The sequence below is a fragment of the Hipposideros armiger genome, unplaced genomic scaffold (assembly GCF_001890085.2).
Source record: "Hipposideros armiger isolate ML-2016 unplaced genomic scaffold, ASM189008v1 scaffold_381, whole genome shotgun sequence".
Lineage (NCBI taxonomy): Eukaryota > Metazoa > Chordata > Mammalia > Chiroptera > Hipposideridae > Hipposideros > Hipposideros armiger.
Window position 1 is genome coordinate 1,464,254 of NW_017731731.1, and position 27,501 is coordinate 1,491,754.

The following is a 27,501-nucleotide window of genomic DNA, read 5'->3' on the forward strand; positions in this document are numbered from 1 at the left end:
CTGTTGGCAGCTCAGCAGCTGCTCAGCTCGGGCCGGGACTCGAACCACTGTTGCTCAGAGCTCAAACTCTTGAGCGAGCTCTTAACCAACTGAGCCACTCTGCCGGCCCCATCCAACTTTTTGTATACAGGTTTGAGAAGTTCATGGATTCTGCTGGAGTTGACAGACTGACTCATTTTGTCATGCGTATTTCAATTTTTGTTCTAGAATCTTGGTGTCTAGTTCTGTGCTGAGCTGTGTAGTCCCAACAAAATTTTGAGTCTTTCTTGATTGTCCTTTTCAGATTCAGTGTTGATGGATTGACTTCTGATGTAGCATTAAGAAGTTATTCTTATAAATTAGAAGCATTAAATAAACTGCATTGCTGCTTTTTCATGAAAAACAACAAAACAAAACAACAACAATAACAAAAAACCTCGCTGTATGATTATATTTGAAAAACCATTTTCAAAAAGTCAGATCCTACCTCAAAGGGTTACACTAAGAGTTAAACTGGTGAGGATTATAGCAGAATGTTTAGTCGGCTCTGAACCCAGTTCTAAAAAGTGTTTTGGGCTGTGGGCCATCTTAGCTCTCTAAGGTAATTGTCTTGCGGGAAAAGGTTGCCTCCCCTCACCTGCCATGAAATCTCTGACATTGTCTGAGGAGCTGGCCCGAAAGGATCTGTTCATTACTTCTTGCCCATTACTAGAGGGTTTAATTATCCCCAATGACACAAGCAGTTGGGGAACCTGACAGGCCCGGCCATGTCCCACATTGGGCTCTTTCATAACCCGTGACTTCCCATCTTTTCCTTCCTTTGTTTTTCAGAGTTGAAACTGAAATGAAAGGCTCAAGTGTCTCAAGTTTTCTATTAGTCAGGGATGCTTTCTGCTTAAATTACTCCAAGGCAGTTAAAAGTTGCTTTCATGCCTGGATAATGTGTACGTATAGAGAGACAATTGAATTTGGTATTTAATATATTAATTCACTGAAACATGGGCTCACGTCGGACCCATCACTGGAGACTTGTAGCCCTGGGTCTTCTGGCCTTTGCCTCTGTGGTCTGGGGTGGTAGGGTATTTTTCTTTTAGTTTATTTTCTTTTCTGAGTGTTACTGAGGTTGTTTAAAATGCAGAAGTCCAGGGCACTATCTCAGCAAAGTCTGTCTCCTTGTCCAAACTTTAGTCAGGCCCCTCTGAGGCCTGTTTTTGTCTAGGCGTCAACCTTGGCCCCCGGCTCTCTCTTTGGCCTGCCTAGCCCAGTCTTAGCAAAATAAAAGCTTGCCAAGTTAGCCCCCCACCCTTGATATCTGACTACCCTGGATATCTTATCGTTTCTTATCCCCAACTTCGATGTGTACGTCCATGGCCTGCCTTTAGCAGGAATCCCCCTACTCTTGCTGTTTCCTCTTAGTAATTTTCCATCCATTGTGACACCCTCCCCTGCTCCTTGCCTATAACACCCCACTTATCCTTGTAGTGTTTGGGGTTGGACTTGGCCTCTTTCCCTTATTTGTAAAACCCCTATTGCAGTCGTCTTGAATAAAGCCTTCCTTACGATTTTAACATGTCAGAATATTTTTTGTCTTTAATAACCTCTAGATTCTTACTTGATACATCCAAGATTGGACCATGTGCATTAGTGAGGAAAGGCTAACTCCTGAAACAAAATCCAAAATCACAGTGATTGAACAAAAGTTTATTTCTTGTTCACATATAGTTCTCTCCCGAATGGTGATTCCAGGACCCAGACTCCTTCTGTATTGTGGCTCTGCCATCTCTAACGTGTGCCTACCATGGTCACCATATTCCTGTAAGTCAAGTCATGGAAGGGGAGAGAGCATGAAGGTTTGTATGGGGGGAGGACACACCTCTTCCACTCACATTCTTTTGGCTGGAATTAAGACACACAATCACTTTCTCTTCAAAGGAGGCAAGGAACTGTAGGCCAGAGGAATAGGGAATAAGTGTATTGAGTACTAACCCATGGATCGCATTTTATATCTTGTTTTTTTTTTTTTTAAGCTGAGCCATCCTGCCACCTGTTAGCAGCTCAGCGGCAGTTCAGCTTGGGCCGGGAATCGAACCGGCGACACTGTTGCTCAGACCTCATACTTTTTTTTTTTTTTAAAGATTTTATTGGGGAATTGAGGGAAGGGAACAGCGCTGGGGAATCAGGGGAAGGGGAACAGACAAGTTGCTGTCCTTTTGTTCTTCAGTCTAGTTGTGGAGGACGTCGCTTTACTGGCTCATGTTGGTATTATCCTTGCGCTCTTCCTGGGTGAGGCAGATTGGTCGCAGGCCTCTGGACGACCTCTCACGGCAGCTCTTGGCAGCTCACACCGGCTGCTGGCCTCTCACGCTGGCTGCTGGCCACACACGGTAGCCCATGGCAACCCACTGCAGCAGGGGCTGCAGCCTACGCTGTCGCCGGCGATTCTTGGCAGCCCATCTCCAGGTTGAGCTGTTGTTCACCATCTTAGTGTAGAGGGCAGTGTCACTGGCCCTCATATGTGGGATCCGAACTGGGGCTCTCTGGCGTCCCAAGCCAGCTCTTAACCAACGCGCCCCTCGGCCGGCCCAACACCCTTTAGCGAGCTCTTAACCAACTGAGCCACTCGGCCTGCCCTATGGATCGCATTTTAAACAAATGTCACGTGTAATTCTGATGCAGGGGTTGCTTGGGCCACACCTTGAGAAATACTGTACATAATGATTGCCAAGTGTCTTCCAGTCTTAGTGTTCCATGATTCTGTTGTGCTGGGACTTTTTACACAGCAAAATGCAAGCAAGCCCTTTCGAAGTGAAAAGAGAAGTTGAGCAAGCAAAATCACAATTGATTTTTGTGCCCATATTTTAAGTTTGGAAATGATTGTTGCCCTGCTCAGACCAGCTGATGAAATGGTCAGGGTAACCACATCTTCTTCCCAATGGCCCACAGTCGTCCTGATTTGGGAACACACCAGGATATTACCTTCAGGAGCCTCATTACAGGATTGGGAGTACAAGAAATGTGCTTGTTTCCCTGAGCAACTACAGTGGATGTTTTGTCTTATTCCTTTGTCTCTTTACCCACTGAAGACATAAGGGTTTTCCTAACTTCTTTTGCTTAGAATCACAGATTTGGGGCCATGAAAGCTGACAATATCTGCTATTGACTCGGTCACGTATATTGTGATTTTTAAAGAGGCCAAGGATTTGGTTTTATTTTATGTCAGGAGTTGGGCTAAAAGCAGACACAGGGGTGGGGAGGGACAGCGTAGTGATCAGTTCTCCTTAATTCCACCAAGGACAGTTAGGGAGTGAGAAGGAATATTTGGATCTGTATGATATGTGGTTTGAGCAAATTGTACTCGTAAGGGAAAACTAGATTGTGAATACAGAGTCTTTGAGACTTTTTTTGGGTTTCTAATTTCTCAATACCATCAGTTGCAAAGCTAGCAAACATGACGTAGGCTACCGGATGCTTTCTAGACTGAACATATTACTGACACCATACAATATTAACATTTATACAGTACTTATATATGACCTTTGTTTCTCACTTCCTCATCTGAACACTAGGAGGTGTTGTACTATTTTATCTCTATTTTACCAGATGAGGGAAACAGACGTTGAGGCTCAAAGAAGTTAAATAATTGTGCAATGTTGTATTGTGGGCAATCAAGACCCTGTTGACAATCAGAACCGATGGTTTTGTTCCTTCTTGTTCTGATTTGTTCTGCATTAGCCATTATATTCTTGGACAAGCAGTGGTTTTTGGAGAGAGCTCCCTCTCTCTTTTACACATAGATTACATGGTGCAGAAGAAAGCGGTTCTGTTTCCTTTTATGGCAATTATGGTTTCTGGATTAGCATTCAGTACTACCATTTTTTTGAGGATGTGGGTAAAGTCAGTTTTGTTTCTCACCAGCCTTTGATGGTGTACACCATGCTTAGAGTGTATAGGAAGTTTATAAATACTAATGACTTGTCAACTATGGTGTCTTTTAGGGATCATATTATAGGATATTATCAGTCAAATGCATTGTAAGGAATAGAATGCATTTAAGGTTTCTGTTACTCTTCTCATTGGGTCAAGGGAAAATGGTATTGAGTCTCTTTGTAGCCAAGTTCAGTTTTTAACATTGTGACAACCCCCTCCTTCTGTCTCACTGCTTCTGGTGAATTAATGGAGATGGCAAACTACTCTTCCTCAGTCCATGGCAGACATCACCAATCAACTATAGCACTTTTCCCTGGACATAATATCAGGTGGACACTACTGATCATAGTTATTTAGCATATTAGTTGATGCTAAATTCTCACCTCTGGTTAACCATATCCCTACCTTTATTGTCAAATACCCCAGTAATTAATTTAGATCAGTTGTTCTCAACTGGGGACAAAATTGCTCTCCTGGAGACATTTGGCAATGTTTGGAGTTATTTTTGGTTGTCACAACTGTGGCGTTTGCTACTGGCATCTAGTAGGTGGAGGCCAGAGATGCTGCTAAACGTGCTACAATGCACTGAACCCCTTGTTCATCCCACATGACAAAGAATTATCCACCTCAAAATGCTGATAGTGCCAAAGCTGTGAGATCCTGATTTGATCTCTGAAGGGTTTCTTAGTAGTCAGTTAGGGAGGATTAAGAAGTTGGATACCATGGGCCTGCTGAGTGGTGTGTTGGTTAAGCATTGGCTTGGAAGCGTGAGCTCTGAGCAGCAGGGCCCCGGTTCGGATCCCACATGAGGGCCAGCGATGCTGCGCCCTCTACAGCTAAGATGGTGAACAACAGCTCAACCTGGAGCTGGGCTGCCCTGAGTTGCCAGTGACGGCGTAGGCTGCAGAGGGTCTGGCTGGCAGCGGGCGTGAGCTTTTGTGAGCTGCCGTGAGCCACCGTGAGTGGCCGTTCAATGGATGGCGGGCAGCTCCCTCACCTGGGAAGAGCACAATGATAATACCAACATGGGCCAGTGAAGTGACGTCCTCCACAACTAGACTGAAGAACAAAAGGACATCAACTTGTCTGTTCCCCTTCTCTGATTCCCCAATAAAATCTTTGAAGAAAAAAGAAGTTGGATACCAAAGAGTACTTTGGAGACATATCAGAATACCTGAAAGAACAGGTGAAAAAGGGGTTAGCTTAAGGTAGGTATGTGCACAGATCTACTAGTTCCCTCCAGTGCCCTGTTTGAGAAACACAGCATAGAGTGTCATCTTATGGAGCAGATCACAGACACATGAGTGGCTTAATAACATGGTCACCTCTTGGACCCTTTTGTTGTTTGATGCTTAATAGAGTTAGTAAAGAGTAGATGATAAAAGTGGCCGCTCCATTCATAAGCTTTTGTGTCTTCACTCCAGAAACGTTGATCTTTTATTAATAAAGCAATCTGAGATTTGGATGTAGCCACATAATGTACATTCCAAGCTAGTGGAAGCGATCTGTTCCAAAAGAAAGAAATAGTTGAGTAAATGAATATCCATGTAATAGAATATCCATGTAACATCATTTAAATAGTTTCTTAATGACATGAGAACATTTTTAGGATATGTTACGTAAAATAAATTAGGTAAATAACTGTGTATATAATATGTTCTTAACTTGGCTGTATTTATACCAAAAATAGACTGGGAGACTTGCAGTTTCAAGAGTGAAGGACTGTTTTCTCTACACTTTGATATATTTTCCAAATTTTCCTTAATGAAGACAGGTTACTTTTGAGATGAGAAAAGTGTAAATACAGTTGATTCTTGAACAATGTTGGGGTTAGGGACATGAACCCTCTCCCCAATGCAGTCGAAAATCCATGTATAACTTTTGACTCCATGAAAACTTAACTACAGTTGGCCCTCTGCATCTGTGGATTCCCAACCGTGGATCAAAAAAGTTGACTCTTGAACAACAACGGTTCAGGTCCACTTATTCGTGTAAGTTCAGACCCGTGTTGTTCAAGGGTGAACTGTATTTTAGAGTTAGTTACAGTGTTGAAGTTTCCATGTTTGAAATACATGAGTTTATCATTTGGGGACAAGGGTCTTTGGATTAACGAGTGACTGCTATGTGCCAGCCACAATGCTGGGCACGTTGGAGGCTGACAAATGATAGATACGTTCCACCATATAGTGAGTAAGTGCTGGTGTAAGGATGGGAATAAAGTTTTATGGGACAACAGAGGGCAGAATAGCCAAGTTTCTTTACAGATATGGTGGAAGGCTTCACCAAGGACGTGGCATATGAGAACAATCTTAATAACAGAGTAGGGTTTTATAAGGCAAAGAAGGGCTGACAAACACCAAACCAGTGTTTAAATTGCTTCCTGAACTGTAAATGGGAATTGCCTGCTCTGTTCTGTCACATAATCTGTAAGTTGCTAAGTGAGTGAAAGTTTTTATTATTAACGTCATGCGTAGCAGTAGTGTTGACTGACCCAGGACTTCCCCCGCCCCGGTCCTTTATTTATTTATTTTTTAAAGTTTTTACTTGGAATTGGGGGAGGGGAACAGTGTTAGGAATTGGGGAATTGGACCAGTCAATTTGTTGTTCTCCAGTCTTCCTTGTGGAGGGCGCCATTCGCCATCTTGCTTCCCATCGGCAGCTCGTGGCTTCTAAGCTCAAGGTGTTGTGTTCAATCTGAGTTGCAGGTGGGCGTGGCCACCATCCCATGTGGGAATCGAACCAGCAGCCTTGTTGTTAAGAGCACACGCTCTATCCACTGAGCCATCTGGGCGGCAGCTCAGCTCAAGGTGCTGAGTTCAATCTTAGTTGCGGGTGGGCATAGCCACCAACCCATGCAGGAGTCGAACCTGGCAGACTTGTTAAGAGTGCATGCCCTATCCACTGAGCCATCTGGGTGGCAGCTCAGCTGAAGGTGCTGAGTTCAGTCTTAGTTGTGGGTGGGTGTAGCCCACCATCGAACAAGCAATCTTGTTGTTACACCAGCTGAGCCATCCTGCCACCTGTTGACAGCTCAGTGACAACTCAGCTTGGGTGCAGCATCACTGGCCCATGTGCTCTTAAGCCAACTCTTAACCAACAGAGCCACTGGGCCAGGCCCACAACCCCCCCTCCCCCAGTCCTTTTTATATGACAATTGGATGGATTGTTTTTTTTGGCGTTAAATACATTTTTGTTTGCATTACTTGACAAAGCATTTTCTGGCCTTAATAGGTACATACCTTTTGAGTGACTTTGCATTCCTGGGTCCATAAAAGAAACCCTTTGACCTTGTTGGTTTAAACTCTAGGACTAAGAGCCTTTCAAAGGATAACTTGAATGAAGTTGGATGTTGGTTTTAAAGATGTGAAGACTGAAGTCTGAAGTTGCTGTTGTGGAATGTGGACTCCATTGTTCCTCTACAAACATATTCAATACAGGCAGAAGGGCAGCCAAGTGCCCCGACATTCTTGGTGTGAACCTTGGGGATCACTCTTTGTGAGGAAGTGAAGAATTTATCTGCTTGGTACTGGAGGATGTCTAACTGGTCTGTTAGATTGATTTAAACAGGAATAGATTATGAATTTAGAAAAGAAGATACATGTTGCCTGAGACTTTTAACCATAATACTTTATTCATTCATGAGCTTACGAATTAATTCATTTGGTAATTATTCCTTGGAAGCTAATGTGTGCCTGGCCAGAGGTCACTTGTCTGGCAAATTCTACCCCTTAGAACAGTGCAGAGAATCAGAGGGGTCAAGCTGTCAACACAGGTGCCCCAGCAGTCCCTGCACCAGTGGTCTTGGCTTCCTCCTGGAGAGTACTGTGGGTCTTGCACAGAGCCTGTCCCCTGCCTCCCCGGCTGCTATGGAGTTTGGGAGTCGGAAGAATAGAAGACTTAAGGAACTATACCTGCAATGAAAGTACATCACCTGAGGGCTGATGTTGGGGGTGGTGACAGTCTGTTGGCAAGAGAGGAAATGAAGTCATTATAAGAGCACACCAGAATCGAAAGAGTTTAGCAGTGCTGAGAAGAAACCTTTCCAGGTCCTCACTGTGGTCTGCACGGTATTAGAGCATAACATAATACACGCGATCATTTGTCATCAAGAAGCAAATGATTCTGCGTTCAGTGAACTCTTTGCCATGTTTGGTTCAAATGGTAAGGTGGCATGTAATCTGTTTTAGCTTCATCTTCTCCATGCTGGGAGACCAGGGGAGGTAGGGTGGGGCTGGGGGTGGGGGAGGGGCACCTTGGTTCCCTCTCCTGGCAACTGTAGGGCTCATGTCATCTATTTCCAGTCTGTTAGGGATCACTGTCCTGTGCCCCAGTTGTCCAGTGTCTGAGAACCATTGTTTCATATATATTGCCTGTTTTAAGAAATTGTTTTAGTTGGGGGTATAAATCTGGCCCTTATTATTTCATCTTGGCTGGATGTGGAAGTTCTGTGATATATTTAACAGTGCTTTCTTTCCCTTTCTAAATAGATAGGAAATGAAAAAAAGGTTTAACATTGAAAAATATTAAACTTCAGTAACACAGTAAATTCACATGTGTGGAATAGCATATTCCCTGACAATCTTTGATAATTAAAAGGTGTGATCACAAAATATGGTGAATGTTTAAATTTAAAATAATTATTACAGTAAAAGACTCATTGCCATTAATCCCCCTCAAAATACTCCTCCTTGCTTCGAGCACACTTATTCCATCGTTCCTGCCACTTTCTGAAGCAGTTCTGGAAGTCCTCTTTTGTGAGTGTCTTTAGTTGTGCTGTCATGGCTGCCTCGATGTCCTGAACCATTTTGACTTTGGGGAAGAGCCAGAAGTCGCATGGTGCCGGATCTAGTGAATAAGGTGGATGTTTTTATTTGACAGAAATTTCTGTACCAGAAGAAGCGATGTTGACATGGAGCCTTTCTGTTATGATCACAAAATACGGTGAATGCTGCTGCCAATGCCTTCCAACGGAAAGGCAGGGATCTTCAATATGGGAAGCGGCATGTTGAACTTCAGTAACAGTGTGTGACAAGTTTCAACTTGTTCAGTGCAGTCATTTGAGAGAAGGTGTGTTGTAAATCATCCTCCATCGTGACAACGCTCTGTGTCACACATCGCTTCTGGTATATGGCAATTTCTGTCAAATAAAAACATTACGGTGTGTTCTCATCCACCTTATTCACTGGATCTGGCACCGTGCGATTTCTGGCTCTTCCCCAAAGTCAAAATGACCATGAAAGGTAAATGTTTTTAATCAACTCAGGATATCAAGGCAGCCACGACAGCACAACTAAAGACACTCATGAAAGAGGACTTGCAGAACTGCTTCAGAAAGTGGCAGGAACAATGGGGTAAGTATGTTTGAAGCAAGGGGGCGTATTTTGAGAAGCATTAATGGCAATGTGTCTTTTACTGTAATAGATTATTTTTTATTTAAACATTCACTATATTGTTTGATCACACTTCGTATGTTGTTTCTGTGTATAAGCCCAGGTTAAGATGTATCAGGGTGTTAAGTCAGTTATAACCTTCATCTTATAGCATCATTAAAATCTCTCTTCTCAGTCATCAGGAGATCAGCTCCTTTTTTACTTTTCTGCCTCTTTTTCATATGTTTTGAGAAGTTGTTGTAGAAGAAAGGCTTGACTTTCTAAAGTTTGGTGGCATGGACCTATCTTCAGACTAAAAGTATGGACTAAGTAAAACACAGCTGCAATTGAAATAGACCTATTTTCAGAGGTTGTATTCACAACTGTCATAACTGTTGTGTTAGTTTTCATTTTCTTTATGCAGGTTTGCTCAATCAAGTCACCTGAATGTCGTTAATTTGGGATTAAGGCACATTTCTGAGCATTTTGGCTTTTAAGGAGCAAAATGATGTAACTTTTCTGCAAAGGCTGTAATGATACCAATAGCTATAAATGGCAGTGTTCATGCTGGTGCATTTTTCTTAATCTTTTAAAAGCTAGGATCAAATCTAGAGAGACTTGCCTGACTCCCTTGCTCAGAAGAGGTCTGGCTTTCAATTTCTTTGGTATTTATTGCTTCAATTCTTATTTACCTACCTTAAGTTGTTTTTGAAACATGGCGAGATAGAATGAAAAGAGAAAATAAAAGGCCTTTACTTTAGTGTTGAATAAAGACATATCTAGAGACATTTTAGTTTGTTTCATGTTTCCTTTACAGCTTCAGTTAGCGTTTCTTTGATTATCAGTAAAGCAGAGCATGTCTCTCCCAACGCCTACTGTCATTCATTCAGCCATCAGAGTTGTTTTCCAACATGTATGTCTGGTTGTTGTCAATCCCCTTTGACGGGAGTTAACTGCATATACAGGTTATAGTCTGACCTTTGTGATGGCATTTAAGACCTTCCATGTCTGACCCCAAATTTTTTTCCAGCCCTATCGCCACCATACATTACGTTTTAGCCATAGGGCAAACAGACGTCTTGCTGTTGCTGGGACATGCCATGTATTTTAATACCTGTGTGTGTTTGCTTCCACTATCCCTGGAAAATCTTTCTCCCTGTGCCTTCAGCTGCCAAATCATGCAGGTTGGGACATCTTCCCAGCCTTTACACGTGAAACTACTTCTCTTGTCTGGATTTCTACAACTTTCTCACAGCTGGGCTAGAGGGTGTGTCTGGGAAGGTAGTGGTAATTTGTAAACCTGCAGGTCAGATTACCCAGGTTTTAGCGTTAGCACTGCCGTCCACCATGTACTTGTGCAGAGAGAAGAGGAGGGACAGAACAAAGCGTCTAGAAGGGCATCTGGGAAAATGGTCGAGGCTTTACCATTGAGAAGTTGGGAGCAAAAGAATGACCAAGCCTTTGATGATATCCTCCTATTTCTGGCTCTATTTCCTTTTTCCTGGAGCAACAGAGAAAGTACATTGGTTATGTAAAAGGTGGAGAGCTTTTCACAAAGAATGTGTTGAAAAAAAAAAAGGAATCTTGGATATTGACAGTTTCGCCCTGTATTTATTAAAGTTTCCAGATTTCACAAAGGAATGAACAAGAAGGTAGCCATCGGATCCTGTGCAACTCCACACACCATGTTATGTCACACTCTAGTGATGTTAGCCATATGTGTGGGAAAGGATTTTATTTATTTGAAAAAGTACAAGAAATGTAAATATCTCTAACCAATCCTGCACACCTGCTAAGTGCCAGGCACTGTTGTAGCTCCTTTGGGATGCAACGGTGACTTAAACATAGTCTCCACCTTCAACGGTCTTGTAGTGTAGCTCGGCTGTTCTCACAGTGTGGTCCCTAGACCAGCAGCAGCAGCAGCATCTGAGAACTTGTTAGAAATGCACATTCTTGGACCCACCCCAGACCTACTGAATCAGACACGCTGCGGGGTGGGGCCCAGCTCTCCAGCTGGAGAGATAGACTCATTCAATACAGTCCCAACAGAGCAGCTGAATGCATGTCAAGTATATGGAGGAGTAATTGGGGAGATGAATTTGATGCCAGTGGAGAGTCAGGTAGGTCTATGGATGAAGTTCAAGTTAAGGTGTAATCGGTGAATGGTTGTTCTTAGGATGAATAAGGGAGAGAAGGAGAGCATTTTCAAGTCACATAAACAGAGAACCATGTGCAAAAGTACAGAGCAATCAAAGGATTTGGTCAGTCCTGAGGATCACAGTTATTATTATTGTCATTATGTTGTTGTTGTTATTATTCTTATTCTTATGTTAGGTGATGTAAGATGAGCTAAGCTGGCAAGATCAGTGGCCAGATCATGCTGAGAAGTTTGGCTTTTCTCCTGGAAAATAACCAAATGGGTTTTTAGCAGTGAAGTGAAATAATACCAGATTTGTAATTCTGTTGAATACACACACAAAAAAGAGTCTTTTTTAGAGAAGAAACATTTTTTTTATGACATGTCCAAAACTTAAGTTGATAGTGAAGGAGGAAAAAAATAAAGAATTTAGAATTATTATTATTTATAATAATTCTTATTTATAATAATTCTTAAAGAATTAACAAAATTCTTTTAATAGACTACTTTTTACAGCAGTTTTAGGTTCACAGCAATATCGAGACTTTCCATATACTCCTGGTCCCCACACATACACAGCCTCTCCCTTTATCACTATTCAAAACCAGGGTGGTACATTTGTTGAAACGGATGAACCTACATTGACACATCTTTATCATCTAAAGTCCATAGTTTATATTAGGGTTCACTCATGGTCTCCTACATTTTATGGGCTTGGACAAAGTTATAATGACATGTATTTATCATTATAATTATCACACAGAATAGTTTAACTGCCCTAAAACCTGTGTTTTGACTCTCCATGCTTACCTTCCTCCCTCAAACTCTTGGCAACTATTGATTCTTTTACTGTCCCCAGTTTTGCCTTTTTCAGAATGAAAGATAGTTGGGATCCTACAGCATGTCGTCTTTTCAGATTGGCTTCTTTCACTTACTCGTAGTGATATACATTTAAGATTCCTCCATGTCTTTTCATGGCTCGATAGCTCTCTTTTTAGTGTGGATAATATTCCATCGTCTGGAGGCACCACGATTTATTTATCCATCACCTACTGAAGGACATCTTGTTTGCTTCCAAGTTTTGTGATTATGAATAAAGCTGCTATAAACATCTGTGTGCAGGTTTTTGTGTGGACGTAAGTTTTCAACTCCTTTGGGTAAATCCCACAGAGTGTGATTGCTGGATCATATGTTTAGTTTTTTAAGCAACTGCCTAATTCTCTTCCAAAGTGGCCATACTATTCTGCATTTCTCGAGCAATAAATGAGAGTTCCTGTGGCTCTACATCCTTGTCAGTATTTGATGTCAGTGTTCTGGATTTTGGCCATTCTGGTAGATGTGTAGTGGTATCTCATTGTTATTTTAATTTGCATTTCCCTGATGACATATGATGTGGAACATCTCTTTATATGCTTATTTGCCATTTGTGTATCTTCTTTAGTGAGGTGTCTATTAAAGTCTTGGGACCATTTTTTAATCAGGTTGTATGTTTTCTTATTGTTGAGCTTTGAGTTCTTAGTATAGTTCAGATAACAGTCCTTTATCAGATGTGTCTTACAAATATTTTCTCTCAGTTTGTGACTTGTCTTCTCCTTCTCTTGAGGTTGTGTTTAACAGAGCAGAAGTTTTTTGTTTTTTTTTTTAATTGGGGATTTGAGGAGGGGAACAGTGTTGGGGAATTGGGGGAGGGGAACAGTGTTGGGGAATTGGGGGAGGGAACAGTGTTGGGGAATTGGGGAAGGGGAACATTGTGTTTGTCCGGGACCCATCAGCTCCAAGTCAAGTTGTTGTCCTTCAATTGTGGAGGGTGCAAGCTCAGCTCTAAGTCCAGTTGCCACTTTCAATCTAGTTGTGTGTGGGGGTGTAGTCCACCATCCCATATGGATGTACAACCAGCAACCTTGCTGCTAAGAGCACGCACTCTCACCAGCTCAGTGGCAGCTCAGCTCCGGCACAGCTCATTGGCCCATGTGGGAATCGAACCAGCTACCCTGTTGCTCAGAGCTCATGCTCTTAACCAACTGAGCCACTCGGCCGGCCTCAGAAGTTTTTAATTTTACTCAAGTCCAGCTTGTCAATTATTTTGTTCATTGGTCATGCTTCTGATGGTGTATCTAAAAAGCCATTACCATACCCAAGATTATCTAGGTTTTCTCTTTTTATCTTTTATGGTTTTCATTTTTAGTTTTATTGTTTTGCATTTGACTTGTAAGTCTATGATCCATTTTGAATTGATTTTTGTGAAGGGTGTAAAGTCTGTGTTAATCAATGCTCCTCTTTTTGCATGTGGATGTACAATTTTTCCAGCAACATTTGTGGAAAAGACTGGATTTTCTTTATTGTGCTGTCTTTGCTCTTTTGTCAAAGATCAGTTCACTATTTTTATGAGATTTATTTCTGGGCTGTCTGTTCTGTTCCATTGATCTATTTGTCTCTTCTTTTGCTGGCACCACACTGTCTTGATTACTGTATAGCTTTATAGAAAGTCTTGAAGTTGGGTAGCGTCAGTCCTCCAATTTCGTTTTTATCCTTCAATATTATTTTGGCTAGTTAGGGTCTTTTCTTTCCCCACATAATCTTAAAGAATTTTAATTCTAGAAAATACAGTAGAAAATATACAGAAAAATTTAAAGTTAGAAAATGCTAGAAGGAAAAAAAATGAAAACTTATACTAGCTCAACATAGATTAAACTATTGTTTATCGTTCTGGTATACTTTGGTATAGTCTTTTTTTCTTTGTTTTTTTGTTTGTTAGCTAATAGAAAATAAATTTAAATTCTAGCTTGATATTTTCCCCTATTTAATGAGAACAATGGTTGTGATGCAAATGTTCTTAAATATTTTGTAAACATTATTTTAACCAGTGTTTAACATTCCATGCTTACTTATACTGGGGCTTACTTAGCTCTAATTTGCATGCATTGATTATCCTCCATTTAGGGTTTGATGAGTGTATTAGTCAAGGTTCTCCAGAGAAACAGAACCAAAAGGAGATCTCCAAGGGCAGGAGAAGATGGACATCCCAGCTTAAACAAGAGAGACTTCGTCCTTCTTCTGTCTTTTTGTTCTATTCAGGCCCTCAGTGATTGGACGAAGTCTACTGATTTAAATGCTAATCTCTTTTAGAAACACTCTCACAGACACACCCAGAAATACTGTTTTAGCAGCTAAGCATCCCTTTGCTTAGTCATGTTGACACATAAAATTAACAGTGAAGGATGTGGAAGAGGGATTTATCATGGGAATTTAACCCTGTGCACTTGTGGGAGCTGTTAGAATCTGTGGAAGTCAGTTGTCTTTGCCTCTAAATGGGCATGTTAGTCAGGAAGAAAAGTCACAGGTGGAGCCAAGAGAGCCAGGACACATTGGAGCCCATGTCTCTCTCTCATCATCTTCCACCTTGATGATTTGGGGTGATTTGTAGAAGACCCTATGCCCTTGCCCTTGGAGCTACACATGTGCCAGGCTTAGGAGCTGGAAGGGCTGTGGCCCTGTCGCAGCCCCTTAGGAAGCTCATCACCCAGATATCCCACTTGCTTTTCCACTTGTGCTTTCATATCCTGGGCTAACTTCCTTCGTGGCCGACCCTAAGTGGGTACCAGCCAGGAGAGGGAATTCTGGGAAATGTAGTTCCCACTTAGCTACGATGACATGATTTAAAAAAACCCAATGCTTATCTCTAATTCTTATTATACTATTATGAAATACGGCAGTGGATGTCTTTATTTCCATATGGTGCTTTTTCTGAAGTTTGGGTAATTTCCTTAGACTAGATCCTCAGAAGAGGAACTATTGGGTCAAAGAGTCTACACATTTTCAAGAGTCTTTACATGTTGCCAATTTACACGAAAAAGGTTGCATCAGTGATGGCAGCAGAGCAGACAATGACAAGTCTTATCTTACTGCACTGTGGCTGGTATTGAGCATTGCATTCTCTCTCCTTCAATATTTTTAGGTTTCCATTTGATGGATTTGTTCCCATCCTTGAAAGTGAAGGTATTTTTAAAAAGTTACATCAGCTTTGCAACAAGACTGGTGGAAGGCATGTGCTTTGAACCTTGAGAGAATCAGTTAATGGATATTGTAATAGGTAAGCCACCCTCTCCTATTTTGGGTACTTGCTAATCGTAATAGCAATAAAATGAGAGGGCTAATTAGTTGACACAGATATAGGGATGCATATTAGCAACTGCAGTGAAAATTAGACGCTCACTTGGTGCAAAGTTGCAAAGTTCTTTGTAGCCACATTCAGTTTCGATAGAGTATGTTAGGATAGTTTTTTTTTTTTTTTAAAGATTTTTTATTGGGGAATTGGGGGATGGGAACAGCGCTGGGGAATTGAGGGAATGGGAACAGACAAGTTGCTGTCCTTTTGTTTTTCAGTCTAGTTGTGGAGGACGTTGCTTCACTGGCCCAAGTTGGCACCATCATTGCACTCTTCCCGGGCGAGGCAGATCAGTCGCCGGCTTCTGGACGGCCGCTCACAGCGGCTGCTGGCCGCTCATGCTGGCTGCTGGTTACATACGGTAGCCCATGGCAACCCACTGCCACAGGGGCTGCAGCCTATGCCGTCACTGGGGACTCACGGCAGCCCAGCTCCAGGTTGAGCTGTTGTTCAGCATCTTAGCTGTAGAGGGCAGTGTCACTGGCCCTCACATGTGGGATCCGAACTGGGGCCCTCTGGCGTCCCAGGCCAGTTCTTAACCATTGCGCCACTCAGCAGGCCCATTAGGATAGTTTTTTATTGCAAAGGGTCGATTATTTGCTTTCTCTTTTTAAAAAAGTGTGTGTTTTTTCTCCCTACAAGAATACTTTTAATTTTAATTGACCTCCCATCCTACACACATAATCTGTTATTTTAATTTCTCTTAGTGCTTGTCTTTTCCTGTGTAACATCTGTCTTGTTCATTGCAGCCTCCCACTGTTGCAGAACCTCTTCTTACTGTGCGGATGACTTTTCTTCCTAGTTAATTTTCACTAAGAACTGGCATGAAAACTCAGCCTTCATGAAAACCAAGGTTAAAAACACATGTTGTCTATGACGACGTAAAGCAGAAAGTTTGGGCTCCCTGTGTAGTGGCTTTTGCCAGTGTGGCTTACCAAGGGACTTGAGCGAGCTTGTGAATCAGATATTAGACCACATTCCACTGACTTATGAGTTTTAAGTCATACTTAATATTCCCTTGAATGAATGAACCACAGGTGGTTCCTCCCATCCCTACAACCAAGCAGCCAAACCACTGACCCAGTTTTCACATAAATCAAACTTACATTTTCTTAAACCGTAAAAATCGAAGATGCATGTTTTCTAACTCAAGCAAATAGAATTGAGATTTATTGGCTTGTGATTGGGTGCATAGTTCTACTGAAAATACAGTGATTTCATGGAGCCACAAGCCCATGAAGTTAGCATCTCGTTTGGGGAAAGGAATGTGGGGTACAGTTCATCCCTACCTTGGCTCCTCTAAGTGTCAAAGAGTGGTCCTTGGGACCAACATGGCATCAGCATCACCTGGGAGTTGGTTAGAAATGCAGGCTCATGCCTGACCCAGGTGAGCCAGAACGTGTGCTGCCCCTGGTTGGTTCCTATGCTCAGTTATATCTGAGGAGTTCTGTCCTGGAGAAAGCAGCCTGACCTGTTCTGCATCCATCACCAGCTCGCTGTTTCAGCCCCCCGTCTTGCCTTCTACAGGGCTTTGTTCTGGGATGACTCAGACCAATGGAGTGGCCTCCGTTTTATTGGTCTGTGTGCTGATCGGACCTGTGGAGATTTGTTAAAATTCTTGAAATTCCTTGGAAGCAGTGACTTCAGTCCCTCTGATTTCTCCATTAGTGAAGTCTGACCGAGCAGAGGCTGCTCCCCTTTTTATCGAGGCATTCCTCTGGGTCTGGGAAGGCCGGGCTGGAGAGTGTGGTGAGGACAGGAGCTAGGAGACTTGAGTTGGATCTTTCTAAAAAAATTTATTTATTTATTTAAAGATTTTATTGTGGAATTGGGGAAGGGAACAGCGTTGGGGAATCAGGGAAGGGGAACAGACAAGTTGCTGTCCTTTTGTTCTTCAGTCTGGTTGTGGAGGACGTTGCTTCACTGGCCCATGTTGGTATTATCATTGTGCTCTTCCCGGCTGAGGCAGATCGGTTGCCAGCTATTGGACGGCTGCTCACGGAGGCTCACGCTGGCCGCCAGCCACTCACGGTAGCGTATGGCAGCCCACTGAAGCCCCACTGCAGCCTACGCCGTTGCTGGCAACTCATGGCAGCCCAGCTCCAGGTCGAGCTGTTGTTCACCATCTTAGCTGTAGAGGGCGCAGCGTCACTGGCCCTCATGTGGGATCTGAACTGGGGCCCTGCTGATCAGAGCTTGCGCTCCCAAGCCAGCTCTTAACCAATGAGCCGCTCGGCCGGCCCTAATTTATTTTTAAATGTGGTAAAAGACACATAACATAAAATTCACCACTTAACTCGTTGTCAGTGTACAGTTCAATGGTGTTAAGTACATTTACATTATTGTACAACCAATCTGCGAAACTGTTTTTATCTTGCAAAACTGAAACTCTACCCATTAAATGCTAACTCCCACTTCTCCCTACCCCCAGCCCCTGACAACCACCATTCTACTTTCTGTCTCTGAATTTGACTCCTCTAGGTCCCTCAAATAAATGGAATCATATAGTATTTGTCCTTTTGTGTCTGGGTTCTTTCACTGAGCATGATGTCTCCAAAGACCATCTATGTGGTAGCATGTGATGGGATTTCCTCCCCTTTTACAGCTGAATAATATTCCATTGTATGTATAGACCACATTTTGTTTATCCATTTATCTGTTGATGGACACTTGGGTTGCGTCCCCCTTTTGGCTTTTGTGTATGAATAATGCTGCTGTAATTGAGTCTCTATGAACTGCCTGTGAGACCTTAGACAAGTCACTGAACTTCTGCATCTCAGTTTCTAGTACTTTAAAAATAAGAAGCTCAGACCGGATGTTTTCATGCATTCTTTTTAAGATCTGGTGATAGCCTACTAAATAAAATCAAACCTGCATTTATTTTTTTTAAGGAGAAAATCCTGTGTTTTCTAAAAGATTCCCATGGTTTCTTCTAATGATACTACTATTTAGCTTTCTTGAGCAGATTTAATTTTTGAATATTCATAACAGCAGAGCTTGTACAATTTTTAAAAAACATCTTACTAAGATATAATTCACATTCCATGCGATTCACCTATTGAAAGCATACAATCCAGTGGGTTTTAGTATTCTCAGGGTGGTGCAGTCATCACCACAGTCAATTTCAGGACATTTTTATCACGCCCAAAAGAAACCCCGTGCCCATCAGCAGTCACCCCCCGTCTCCCGCCAGCCCTTCTCTCTTCCTCTGCCTAGTCAATCCCTCATCTACTGACTGGCTCAGTCGATTTTCCTATGCTGGATATTTCCTGTAAATGGAATCATAAATATGTGGTCTTTTGTCACTGGCTTCAGTCACTCAGCATAATCTTTTCACGGTTCACGTACCCCTGTCTAGGGTGTCACGTGAGGGGTTCATTTATCACCAACTGACCATTCCTACAGCCCTGAGCCGGATGTGGGGCTGGGCCTGCAGATGCAGCAGTAGATACCGGACACAGCCCCTGGCTGCAAAGAGCTCTCAGTCTTGTGGAAGATGAGCTTTAAGTGAAGTGTTACACAGATTTCATCACAAAGTGCTAATTTCTGTGACGGAGAAAACTTGGGTATTCTGACAGTGTATAAGGGGAAGGAGAAAGGAGGCTGCTGTGTCTGAATGTTCACATCTCCAACACGGTGCTGCCCGCAGATCTCATATCCGGACATCCCTTCAATCAGTGTTTACCAAGTGGCTCGATTAGGTGATGATGACGTGGTAAAGAGTGGGACTCGGTCTGTGTCTTTGAGAATCTCAGCCTGTTGTGGGGCAGGTTGCCATCCATGCTGACTGCTGATCCAGGGTGATGCTGGAGCATGGGTGGTTCTCCCGGAAGCATTCAAGGGAATCTTTAGGGAGCAATGGTGACCCTTGGTTGGGCTTTTGAAAGATGGGTAAAATTTCTTTAGGAGGCCACTATGTGTATGGGGGAAAAGAACTTCTTAGTAGCGTTCACTAGCAGAAGTGTGAGGATTTCGACGTGTTCATCGGGTGTGGGCATCCAGGAGCCTGGTGTGGCCACAGTGTGGGGCATAGCTCTAGTCAGGAGGCCGGAAGGGCAGGTCACTTCCAGTTTGTGAAGTATCTTCAAGCAAAGGTTAGAAACTTTATTCTGTAAACCTCAGATTTTCAACCTTTAATCTGCGTATTCCCCCCCCCCCCCCCCGGCCTCGCAATTTGAGGCAGCTAATGCCTTCCCAGTCCTAACCATGACTCACCGTGAATGGCAGTGGAGGTGACGTACCCTATAGAGGCCCTTCTAGAGGGCACCAGAATCTTCTGGAGGAATCTGTCTCCTCTGGACTGTTGCTGAAGGCATCAGGGATTTTTAAAGGAGTAAATGGTCATCCGTTTCTTTTAGATTTCACTGGGACATAGAAACACAAGGAGTTAGGAGACAGGTGGGGGGAGAGGAATGGTGCTACCTGCTCCAGGGTCTAAAATTTTCCTGGGCCCAGTCTTGTTAAGTGGCGAGAGATGGTATGAGCTGCCTGCCATTTATGGGTTGTAATTGTCATGCTATATTGCTTGATAAATAGATGTGAGACCGTGGACAAGTCCATCGTAGCTTTAGGACCTATTTCATCATGTATATCGCCCACCTTGGCATGTAGGATTCTATGAGATGATCAAAAATGATGTGGCCTGCAAGGTCCAGTCATTACCATTTCAAAGCAATCTGTCTGTATGTTTTGATGCATTAGTACCAGGACCATTTGTAATTTCATTCCTTTATTCATCCGACATTTATTGTGTGCTCCTAGCTCTAGTCTGTGTGCATTCAAAGATAGATGTGCTCCTACCCTCAGGTAGGTCACACTGTACTCAGAGAAGTAGCACAAAGCTGCAGACTTAGAGTTCAAATGTCAGCCAGCTTTACTAGCAGGTGGGTTCAAAGAAGTCTCATTGGCATTGCTAATGAAAGTTCCTGTCCTTGCTCCTATCTGGGCTGTTGGAACTCTTGTTCGCCTGCAGCGTCCCTCAGGATTTCTGCAGATTCCCAAAGGCTGTCATCAGATGGAGCCGAGGCTGATCCCAGTGGGTCCCAGCCTGTGGGAGCGTCTGCCGTGTCTTTCCTCTCTTGCTGTGCCTCCCTCTGTCAACCCCTGCGCTAGGGGCTGCCTGAAGGACTGTTGCTCACATCTTTATGAGAATATCCAAGTCCTTGCCAAGGGGTGCGTTGTGGGCATACGTGCTGCAGAACGGCTCTCTGACACCTGAGATCTTGTCATCTGGGAACTGAAGTGGCAGTGTTGGGTCCCTGAGACTGGCTAAGCCTCAGGACCCAGCTCCTTCTCTACCGTAAGTGATCCTCCACCACCAAGTTGCTGTACCTGTCAGGATCTGAAATGATTTTGCTTATTTCATAGTAACGACCTATTATTTCACTCTGACACGCATCCCAGCAACATCTCACTGAATGCCGACAACAGCTCCCTAGCGGGTTGAGCAGCTTATCCCAGGATTCGAGGGCAGGCAGTCAGGACTCTGGACTCCATGTTGTATATTATTTGTGTCTTTTCCTACAAGAATATCAATTCTGTGGACCTCATCTCACATCCCTAGTACTGAGAACACTGGTTCTTAGTAGGCTCTCAAGAGATGACGAATGAGTGAGCGAGCGGTCAGGAAGATTTCCTTGAGGCGATAAGGTCTGGACTAATGAGGACAGGAGCAGCCAGGCGGGGAGTAGGTGGAGGTACAGGACATTCCTGGCAGCAGTCACGGGTGGTGTAAGCTCAGGCGTGAAGGGGTCATGGACTTTGGGGATCCTGAAGGTGGAAGTTAGGGAGACCAGGCTGGAGAAGTCTTGGTCCCGTGTGTGTGTTGAATTCCCAGCAAAGTCCTTTTAAATGAGATCAGTAAGCCAGCTTCATTAACATCGGTTACTTGTTAAAAACACCATAGTGCTTCAGGGTCTGGGGTGAGGGGCGTGGGAATCTGTAGTCTGATAGTCTTGCCAGGTGATGCTTATGCGGTAACAACAAAGCAAGGCAGGTGGTCATTTCAGTTGTAAAGCTCAGTTCTAAATGGGTGCTTCCTTTTGGACAATCTTGCATGCTTTACTAAGAACCTATATTGGATATATCTTTAGAAGCTTCAGGGCAATTGGTTGACGTGCATATGGGATACTGGAGTACATGTTTAAAATGGCTCATCAGTATACAGTGTGTCACCGTCCAGTTTTTATCACTCTCTTGTTTAATGACGATGCATCTTTTGCTTCTTGGTAGCAGTGAATTTTTTCATTAACTTGGCTTTAATGAGTAAATTTCTCATGCATTCACAGACAGGTTAAGTGAAAAAACAATAATGAACCCAAGAATAACTCCCCATTGTGGAGTATCGTCCTTGTGCCGGTGCTATTATTCATGATCTCATTTAATCCCCGTGGTACAGAGGAGGAAGGGGGAGGCTAGAGGCATGGATTACTTGCCGAAGGTCTCAGATGTGGTTGAGGCTGAGCTGGCTCCAGAGGGGAGGCTCCTTCCCAGGATGCCGTGGGGTGCTGGCCCGCGCTGCTGCTCCCGGCCATATCTGGGGGAGACCGCGGGAGGAGCTCAGAGGAGCGTTTTACTCAAACCCTCAGCCTGTGATTACCCAGATAGACCACTCAGCGGGGCCTGAGAGGCCTGGGACACAGCTGGGCTTCAAAGCCACCTGCGTGTGTGACCTTGACCGCCCTTTCTTTCAGCTTCAGTAAAAAGAAGGGACGGTTGTTAGAGGCCTCGCCACCCAGCGAGCTCTGAAGGGGTATTCTTTGAGACTGAGTTCTGTGCGGAGTCCTGAGCTGTCAGTGTCAGCAGGCCGCCTTTCTTCTCTGGTGGTGTGTGTTTTCCTCTGAGTTTCCAGGGACGCTTCCAAAGGAAGGTTGTTTCTTGGTTTCCTTTTCATTTAGGGTGACCTCTCTAACTCCCCGTGTTTAAGGCTGGGCAAAGCTTATTGCTGAACTTTCTGATAATAGCTTCTGTGGAGTTGGCCTGAAAAGCTGCAAAGGCCTCTCCTGTCATCTTCAGTCGTGTGTCTGTCGCCAGGGCCTGCCGCTGGGCCTCTGCCTGGAGCCACTGGGGTGGGAGAGGTGGACGTTCCTGGGTGTTCTTAAATCCATGGTGGTAGCTGGTGAGTAAACCCTCACTCAAGATGGCAGCTGTTTAGTCCTGGTGCAGACTCCACAGAGCCTTGTCTCCTGCATTATTGCACCAGCCTCTGAATTGGTCCCTCTGCTTTTGTCTTGCTCTCCTATCATACTATCTCAAAGCAGTAGCTGGAGGTGGCCTTTAAGGTCAGACAGTGGCACGCTGCCCAAAGCCTCCCTGTGGCTTGTCAACCCGCAGCATAAAAACCAAAGTGCTTATAGTGGTTTCTGGGGCCGACGGAGCTGGCCCCTCCCTTCTACTGTTCTCGCCTTGCCTACTGCACATGGGCTGCTGCTCAGACGTACTAGGCAAGCCCCCCATCCCTGGCTGTTCCCTCTATTTGAAGCACTCTTCCCCAGGTGCCCCTCCACTCCTTCAGGGGTGGGTTCTATCATCACTCCTCAGTGAGACTGCCCTGGGTCACCCTGTTGAAAACCACCAGGAATCTGTCCACCGTGTCCCTGACTCTGTAGACAAAACATGGTCTTGAGCGTCTGGCCCATGCACAGGAGCTGAAGGTGTGAACCGACCTGCACGTGTCCTGGGATGTTTGCATCTGTTCTCTGCTTGGCGGCAAGAGCTTTCTTCTTGCATATTATGATAAAATCCCTATTTAGAGAGCATGCCTTTCTTCCTGTGACTTGTGACGATGCAGCTGTAGACCAGCATCTTTGCTTGGGTCAGATGAAATGTTAATGTGAGGCCACTACAAAATTGTCCCCCAAATTGTAATAGCATTGAAGATCCCGGCGTTCCAGCAATGAGGCCTTTTCAGGCTCTTACGTCTGTGGTAGACTTCAACTCTAATTAGTAATGGGTTGTGGTGAGGCATATGTATTAAATAAATTTCTAAGTTTATCTTGGCTTTATGGAAAATATTTAGGTCTCATAAACCAACAGTAGGTTAATACTCCTGGGTTCAAGGGCTTAGGTTTCACATAGAACGAGAAACGGGTAGGTTGGTAGCAATGGAAGTCCCGACCGTGCTCTAAGCATCTGTTTACAGTTGCATCTGATTGGGTTCTAAGGTGGGGAGGAGGGTCAGTTTGGACTCCCCACTCTGTCCCAGTGTTTTAATTGTATTACCTCATTTCCGATTGCGGTATGTATCTGTTGATTGATTCACTGTGTGAGAAGCAGTGGAGTTGATGCTGGGGCTACTGGGGATGATCACAGGGAACTTAGAATTTGCTGGGATAGGTAGACATGATCATCAATACTTAACACATAAGCCTTGATACGGACAGTCCCCGACTTAATGATCGTTTGACTTAGGATTTTTCGACTTTACAATGGAACAAAAGCGATATGAGCTCAGTAGAAACCTATGTTGATTTTTGAAATTTGATCTTTTCCTGGGCTAACACTGTGTGGTAGAATATCTCAGGATGTGGGGCAGTGGCAGCAGCTGCAGCTCCCAGGCAGCCACGTGATCACCAGGGTCAATAGTCAATACTCCACTTCCCTGTATTAGATGATTTTGCCCAACGGTAGGCTGGGGTAAGTGTTCTGAGCATGTTTAAGGTAGGCTAGGCTAAGCTATGATGTTCAGTGTATTAAATGCATTTTCGACTTAGGATATTTTCAACTTATGATAGGTTTATTGGGATGTAACCCCATTGTAATTTGAGGAACATTTGTATAAGCAAAGTGGGGTGAAAGCCCTAAGCAGGGTGATAACTTTTGTCCAGGGAGGAGTAAAGATCACTTTGAGGGATACACAGCACTTGAAGCAGATCCTGCAGCATAAGTAGACATTTCGCAAGAATTGAGGTGTGGGGGCTCTCTGATCACACGTCCTACCTTAAAGATGGCGCCAAAAGTCAAGAAACCTAAGAAGTCAACCTGGACGTTTGAGTTAGACCTTACTCATCCAATAGAAGATGAAATTTTTGATTCTGGAAAATTCGACCAGTGTGGGAGAAAGTTCAAGTCAGTGGAAAAACTGGAAATCTTGAGAATGATGCTCAAATTTAATGCTTCATGAATAAAATCACAGTTGTTTCTGAGAAACAGTTCTCTAAAAGATATTTGAAGTACTTTGCCAAGAAATACCTTAAGAAGAACAGCCTTTGTGGTTGGCTTCATGTGGTTGCACCTGACAAGGAGACTGACAAACTTTGTTACTTCCAGCATAGTCAAGAAGAAGATGGATCCGAGTCTGAGGACTAGGGGAAGCCACTCGTTATAGGGCTTTGCTTCCTAATGAAACACATGAAGCGTACCAGAGAAAGGAACACCTAGAAATGGACTTTGAGTTTATCAGTGAATTGAAAACATTGTACTCTGAAAAAAAAAAAAGAATTGGGGGTGGGTGGTGCAACCCCTGGGGTGGGGAAGGCATGCAGGCTGGCCGAGCAGTGTGAGGGAGATGGCGGGGCGTGAAACTGCAGGGCCCATATCAGAGAAGGAATCCTCCTGTGGGGCTGGCGTGTAGGGTTTGGGAGGGACTGTGGTGGAGGGAAGAGGAACAGTTCAGCTGGAGTCATGCTGGGGCGACCTTTGTAAAGGTAGCACTAAAGAGCTTGAATTTTACCAGCAGAAAATGAAAAACCACTGAAAGTCTTTTAGTGCAGGAGAATGGTATCTACGGTCCTTTAGAGAAATCACTGGGTGACATGGGGAAGGCTGGTTGGCTGGTGGCCTAGACGGCAGGGGGGCCTGTTAGGAGCTTATTTCCATAACTCGGGGTTAGAGGTGAACTTGACCTGGTCGGGAACTGAGAGACAGTCATGGAAGAGAGTGTGAAGAAGGCATTTTGTTGGGTCATGGTGACAAATAAACAAGAGAGACCAGTTTTCTCCCAAATCACCCAGAAGCTCAAAAGATCAGATTCCCTTCCCTAGCTGGTAAAATGAAGTCACAGGACCCTTGGAAGGACAACAATATGAAGAAAAGGGAGTAGAAGCTGAGGATGTTAAAACCAGAAGAGGCAACAGCAGCCCTCTCATCTCACCGTGTGATAGAGGACAGGACAATCTCGGTGATCCAGAAAAGCAACCTGGGAGAAGGTAATGTGTGCCATTTTCGTTGCAAAACCTTGGGTTTCTAGCATCAGTAATTGATCGCTGTTGTCCCTGGTTCCTGGATTAGAAATGGGAGGGGGAGAAGGGCACATACTTCAAGTTTTCACACATGGCTGTCCTGGACTTCGAGAGAATATTTTAAATAGCTATGATTTCTAGAAAGCGATTTGTTAATGAACTCAATGGGTTTGCTTAGGTTGTAACTTAGTTTTCATCTCTGGAAGGAACACGCGCTTCAGTGACAGCTTTGAGCGTTATTATTGGTGGTGTTAATAAGATCATAATACTACAAATTCTAGCTACTTTTACTAAAAATTCCAAGCTTTGTGCTAAGCACTTTATAAATGTATCTTGTGGAACGGGACTCTCTCTTTGGGGCCTGAAGGGTAGAAGACCCTCTCAACCTGAGGCTTTCACATTTGTTTTACATCAAGTGGAAAGGGACGCTCATTGTTGGAAGAGTCACACAGAACATTCCCCATATCCCAGGTACCCCTTTTCTGGTGGCTTCCTACCTTTATGAACCCAGCCGACCACCTGACCACGCAGCGTTCTCAGGAGCCGTTTGTAGGAAGGCTCCTCGGAGAGGCTGGCTATTTCAAATCGGTGGTGGCTTTCTCCTCTGTGCCTGTCTGCTTGTACATTCTGGGACTCTCTTCCTTTGGCTGATAGATTTGTTTGGACGTGACCTTTCCCAGTTCCTCTTCCCTGGGTTTTTGCCTGCTGAGGGAATGGTCCTCGGATCCCATCCATCTGCACTGGTGGCAAGAGAAGAGAGAATTTCCCTTTCCTATGGTCCAGGTCCAGCCGCGCAGACACCTGTCCTCAGAGGCTCATATCGTTCTGGTTGGTATCACTTCCTAACACAAAGACTTTTTTACAGCCTAGTCCTGGAAGTCATCAAGTTGGATGTGTGACAAGGAGGAGGTGGTGCAGGGTCCTTGGCTGACCTGGGATGCTTTAATCGCCTGTGTACCGGATACATAGGAAGAGCTTTTCCCCCCACCTTCATCCAAGGCAATTGGCCCTGTTAGTGAGTTTCCCGTCTGTGGTTGATTCATTCTGAGAGCTTTTCATGTCCTGTGGGATTCTGCACTGTTAGATGTGAGAAGAAAAAGGACAGCTTCTCTTTCAAGTCTGATGAAAACCATCTGAACTAGACATGTGTCCATATGCTGTAGATCTAGGCTTTTCTTAACGGATACTGAACTGCTCCTCTCGCTGTTAAGGAAATCCATATGAGGAAGGGAACTTTTACACTGGGACCCTTAGATCGTGCCTTCCAATGTTACAAATAAAATGATCCTGACCATTTCTGAGGCCTGTCAAAGTGCTTTCTCTGCAGCTCTGGAACTTTTGTGTGCTTTCAGAGTGGCCAAATCCATGGGCTCCTGGGAGCTTTGCTCTGGAGAGACCCACTGATATGGGGATGAAGCGCTGGGTTGAAGGAGCCAAATCAAAGCTCTTCTATTAGGGCTTTGCCATCTGCCCAGTGTCATGTTTGCAGTCTCCATCAACTTGGAAAAATGCTTCCCAAGCTCTGCTTCCATCCACCAGGGTCAGTCTGTGGATTTCCAGATGTTGAACTTATGCAGGTGACGTCACCCCAGCTGTGCTGCAGGGGGGCTGGCTGAGTCATGCTCAGGACTTTGGGATTGAAGCTCCATTTTATTCAGAGGCAGGAACCCTGTGGAGGGAGATGGTGCCTGGTTCCTCTGTTTGCATATCCTTTGCCTGGGCCTTCCCTCAAACTGAGCCCCTGAC

At 44.1% G+C, this 27,501-nt stretch overlaps 1 protein-coding gene and 1 pseudogene across 1 annotated transcript in view; both read left to right on the forward strand.

Annotated features, from left to right (window-relative positions):
* The window catches only part of TIAM1 (TIAM Rac1 associated GEF 1), a 412,279-nt gene that overhangs the window by 115,506 nt on the left and 269,272 nt on the right, over positions 1-27,501 (forward strand). The window contains exon 3 of the mRNA XM_019662811.1: positions 15,368-15,502. The gene's annotated coding sequence lies outside the window, so the exon portion shown is untranslated. The remainder of the gene's footprint in view (positions 1-15,367; positions 15,503-27,501) is intronic.
* Positions 24,522-24,883, forward strand: LOC109393515 (60S ribosomal protein L22-like 1 pseudogene; annotated as a pseudogene).